Genomic DNA, 5,811 nt, shown 5'->3' with positions numbered 1-5,811 from the left:
GTTTCCATGGAGATGTCAGTTGTGCCTGCCACAGGACAACCAGGTACTTCAGGGCTTGGCGAGTTGACAACGTTCCCAGATGGCAATATTGCTTCTGATAGCAGTACTGGCTGCTGGGGCAACTCTCACATGGTCTACCTATTTCCGGATGATCCTTCCTTCTACATCCACTTGATAAGACAGGGATCCATTTTATTTATATTTAATTATAATAGAGGCTTGCAGCCCCATGGCTGATTCCCCACACTGCTCCCCAATTGTTTCCCCAGGTCATGTGACCCTTACTGTGCAGATGGATCCTTAAAGGGGCAATTACCACAAAGATATTCAACTCCTCACCCCATTCAAAGAGGAGGGTGCAGAACTAGCCACGAGGATCAGGATAATGCTTGCACTGATGATAAGATAGGCTTCCTTGGAGAGTCCTGTGAGGATTCCGCTGTTGTGCCAAAAAGGTGAGACATTGTTTTACTAAGAGACCTTGCTTAAGGCATCCACTAAACCTTTCTTCTCTCAATTTCAAGTACCAGCAAGACAAAAGGGAAGCAAAGAAAGGAGACCACTCACAATGCAGTTGTATGATGTCTCAGAATTTAGAGAGAATGAACCTTCACGGCATTCATCACTGTCCTCCACGAGCGCAAAGACATTCATCTCAGTGGTTGAACTTCTAGAGTAGGTTTGGGGTCACAGTCACATCACAGACACAGATCCATGGGTGGAGGAAGTGACAGCCAAGGTCTCTGACACTCGGAGAACTGCTGAAGACCAGGCCCCTGCTCAGATCCTGCAGATAATGCACATATGGACTCGGCCACAAGAGACTTTATAGAGATGCAGAGACAGATAGGGGAACATCAGGTTGAGGTGCAAGAGGCCATGTAATGCCGGTTTATTGGGTGTTGGACCCTCAAAAGCAGACATCAGTTAAGCCTGGTTCCCTTTGGAATGGGTTAACAGTAATAGGGTGCCCCTTTGCTCCTACCAAAAAAATGAGATGATAATCCTACCAATTCTAGGGCTCTTCTGATACTGAACGTTTGAGAGGTTTTACAAACTGGGCAACATGGTCCATGAGATTTGCCGGCATATCATGCGCCTTCTACCCTCACCTCTCCCCGCAACCAGGTTTCTCCTTTCCTCCAATAAAAATCACTGCATATCATTCCTCTCCTTCCTGTAACCATTCAACAACTCCCTATTATCCTGGACCTAATTATCATTTTGGGGGCACATCCGCTCTTCCCTATTCCCATCACTGTGGTCCTGCCCATGCCCCACCTGACCCTGACCCCTCCCATTCGCAAGGTGAGCTGTACTCTGACTTAACAACTTTCTCCCCTGAGACCATCCATTACCTCCTCATGAGCCAAGCACCTCCACCCTAGCTGGTCCAACTTCCTCCTCTGACTGTATCTACTACATCCCAGAATCCTCATTCAAACCTTTCGGAGCAAATTCTTAATTCAGTGACCATGCCCTTTGGACACATCTCTCTACAATGCTTAGTGCCCAGAGAAGCTTCCACTACCCCACAAGGAGACAAAGTGATGCGTATCATGCATATTCTTCTAAATAAGCACCAGAGAGTCTGCTTACTTTCCTGGACACCCTTCCAACATTCCTGGGATTATCTAGCTTCTTTCCCTGTACACCTTTCAAACAAGCTCCGGACAGTCTGTCTTCCTTCCCAGGACAGCTTCCCATCCTCCTCCTCTGGTTCTCCCTTTAATGTCCAGCATCCTCTCCACCCTCTACCCTTCCGTGCTGGTACTCCCTCCATTGCCCAACCTCTGTTCCACCCGTCCCCACTGGCCTTAGCTCCCCTGTCCAGCCTTTTTGCTGCTTGGTCTACCAGCACCCAATCTCAAACAAGATGCATTTCTGAGTGATCTCCAAGAAAGCCAAAGCAACGGCTACCCACTTCAAAGTCCTGGAAGGAGTCAATCTCATCAGGTGCAAGCCACTTATATACAGTAAATGTGAATGTTTTAATTTCTGATTGGCAAGGAATTTAATTTGGAGAGGGAACTTACTTCTGGTAAGCAGGCCTTTTAATGAATATGGATGACATGCGAAAGAACATTCTGACATTGCTCGTTGGGAAGCTTGACCTATCTTTAAAGTCCTGAGAACTTAATTGCAAAAGTTCATCTCACCACTGGGCAACTGATTTTGGCTTCCCACCATGTTAAATTGCCCTGCTCACCAAGCTTCCTGTTGAAAGTGAGACAGGAAGATTGCAGCCAATAAAGGGGTTTAATCCTGCATCCGTTCAAGTCAATCTTAACTTTATGTTACTGGTAAATTGAAAAAATTAAAGTACTTTCAGACTGATAACATTTCACTGTACATCAAAAGGTGTTCCTTGATTGTAATGTCTTAGTTAATTTTTAATACAAAATTGTATGTGTAGTCACATAAACAGGATGTATCTGAAATGTTCATTCTAATTATGTTCTGACTAAAGTAGGGTTAGAGAGTATATAAAATATATCCAGAAAGCAGACAAATCTGGATTACTGAGACCCAGTGCCTAACAAATGTTTCAGAATAGATTGGGATTTATGTTTTTTGCAGATTGAACATACAGCTTATTAATCATGCTGTGAAACTCCTCCCTGGAGCCAGGCACGGGCATCACTGATCTACAGTTTCAATCTTATGCGATTTGCAGGGAGCTTCTCCTTGCCACCAAGTTATCAGTTTCAGCTCCTGGAACTGAATGTTGCAGATTTTCCCATTGCTCCCTATCTTTTGATAAAGTGAATTTGGCACAATATATTAATGAAAAATCACATGGAACATGTGAATATAATTTCCAGATTTTTGTTAATACTGGGTAAGGCCTATTTGAACAGTAATCAGTCTCATAGGGATGTGGTGTTTTTGTTGTCAAAACAACTAACACCTACAATTAGCCAGGAACTTCAGCCATGTCCTATAAATCATCATAATTTTTCCTTAATCCATGCTTTTATTAAAATCACATACATTTTGATTTTAGTGAGCTTATCAATCAGTGAACTGCATTCTTTAATGTGCAAGGACAGTGTATGAAGCTGGAGCTTCCTGTATCCCAAGCAGCAATTTGTCAGTGGTTGCAATATTGTCTATAACTGTAAGCATCTGGTTCTAATGTTTCTAAAACAGAAAAATGAGCTGGCTGGAATGCTATTGTTCTTTTGTTGATAGTCCATCCTTAAAGGTGTAGAATTCTTTTGATGGCTGCGAGTGTCCATTTTTAATAAGATCTTTGCTCGAGACTCAAGACTGTCTGGCGCTAGGAAATCAAAAAGTCACATGACTTGCAAAAACCATTTTAATATTGTGTTCAAATTTTTAAAATATTGACTGAAAGTTCATAATATACTGAAACATGACACGGTTTTCTGCCAATTGTAGAAAGAAATACTCAAAGAATGAGTTCTGAAGGTGACAGAGCCAAGAGGCTAAAGAAAATGAGAAGTCTGATCCTCCAAGTTTCTCAATCAAAATCCACTTGAATCACTACCAGGAATATGATTTCTTGAGGATCTCATTTCAATATTCTATAGTGAGTATCCCAGATACAAAGTAGCCTGGCTCTACTGGTGGCCTGTCTGTAGTGTCATGCTTAAGTCAGAGATAGCCACTTTGCCTCTGAGTCGAAGAGTTTTCTGTTCACACCTCATTCCAGAGTCAAGAGTACAAAAAATACACTTCAGTATAGTATAAGTGGAGTGCTGTCTTTCAGGTGATTTTGATCCAAGGCTTTATCTGCTCAGGAAAATATAAAAGATTTCATGGTACTATAAAGAATTCAACAAGTCCCCGAGCTAACATTTATCCTTCAATCAACGTCACTAAACATTTTATCTCACTGTTGTTTTTGAACCTTGCTATGTACCAACTGGCAGCTGTGTTTCCCTTAATTATAAAAGTGATTACACTTCAAAAGTAACTGATTGATTGCAAAGCACTTTGGGACAAATGAGAGGGAAAACTTACAAATACAAGTTTTTAAAAATGTCTTAATGTATCTAAGCTATGTCCATTATAACAGCTAATTGCACCACAAATATAATTATGTAGATAAAAGCAAAATACTGCAGATGCTGGAATCCGAAACAGAAAATGCTGAAAAATCTCAGCAGGTCTGACATCATCTGTGGAGAGAGAATAGATGATCAAGCTTTGGATCTGCTGGCTCTCTGATGTAGTGACAGAGATGTGCAGATTCAAAAGCCCCACTCATTTTGCTGGAACATTGTCCCAGGCCTATACATGGTTGCTAGTCCCAGAGGACCTAATAAATCAATTAAACAAAGCTAGCATTGCCCTTCAAGCTGTGTAAACAGCCCTGTACTGATTTAAGCCCATAGTGATTCTTGGAGCTCAACCATGCATTCATAATGAGGCAATCAGAAAAACAGATGCCTGGCCATCTGGTCAAACTACTGATGATACAGTTGCCAGATGTCCTCATTATGAATGATTTCCAATACTAATTAATGGACTCAGCCCTGCAGACAGTGTTGGCACCGCTTGAAGGAGAGTACTAGTTTTGTTTGAATGACATTTTTATGAGGTTGCAATAAACGACTTTGTGGTTTTCAAAACCTATTTGTTTATTTGTGCAAGATTAAGAGGTGTTACAAATATTAAAGCTTTATTAATTGATGCCATGAATGGCTGTGTTTGATTGACACTTTTGAGGTTGTAAGATTAGCAGTTTTTTTTTAAAGGGAATTTTGTGTGGGGGATTACAGCCCAATACATCTCCCAACTAGGTGAAAATGGCATAGCTTGGTAATAGAGGGCCAATTTTGAAACTTTGGCCCTGGAGGCCTCATTTTAACCATTTCTAACTCAATTCTAGGCAAGTAAGGAAAGGGAAAATCCAGCCAAAAGATTGATAGAAAGAGTTAGGGTTAGGCATGTAGGTAGGAAGTAAAGGCACATTGGTGAGGAATGAAAGCATAGCAATGTGTGTTCGCTGAGAATGAAGGGTGGGTCAATTTGAACCTTCTTTAAAAGATTAGGAAAGGAATAATATTTTAACAAAAAATATCATCAACAATGCTAGGGGGTAGAAAAAGTAATTAATTGGGTTAGGTAGAGGGAGAACTGAGTGAGCTGTCCCTGATTGTTGGATTTGATGGGAGAGCTTTAGATTGTAGGGAGACTACTGAAATATCCAGTGCCCTTACTGCAGACCAACAAAACATATGGACGCCTATCAAAGAAAAGCACACATTTCAAACAGCTTTAGGATATAAACAGAACACACCCCACACTATTGGCAAAGATGTGCAATGTATAACGAAAAAATCATAAAAGTATATTTTCAGGTATATCACAGGATTATTCAAAAGTACCAAAACATCCCTGTACCTTCTCCCAATAAGATTATGAAACTGAAAAATAATTTTAAACTTTGAACAAGGTTGCAAGAACAATATATAGTAAGCATTGGTAAACTTCCTTGAAATCCACAGAATACAAGATTTGTGATGGGTTTATACAAAATTTTACTCTGTCGTGGGTGGTCTACTAGAAACTTGTCATAAAAAGAGAAGTAATTATTGCACATGGTAGCAGCAAGTCTGATTTGGCTTCAGAAATGAAAATATTGATTTGGAGTTAATGTCCAATGAGGTTTTTGAAAAGATATGGTTTTATGTTCCAGAAATAAAATCATTAAATTTAAATATCTGAATAGTTCTAAGTGCATTCTGAAAGCAATAAGCACAACAAATAATTTATGTTATGACACTATTGAATTGTTCCAATAATGATCTGTAGATTTAATCCTTTGAAGAATTTCAA

Source organism: Mustelus asterias, chromosome 20 (assembly GCF_964213995.1).
Source record: "Mustelus asterias chromosome 20, sMusAst1.hap1.1, whole genome shotgun sequence".
Classification (NCBI taxonomy): Eukaryota; Metazoa; Chordata; class Chondrichthyes; order Carcharhiniformes; family Triakidae; genus Mustelus; species Mustelus asterias.
The sequence above is the reverse complement of the archived record's forward strand: the minus strand, read 5'-3'. Positions refer to the sequence as shown.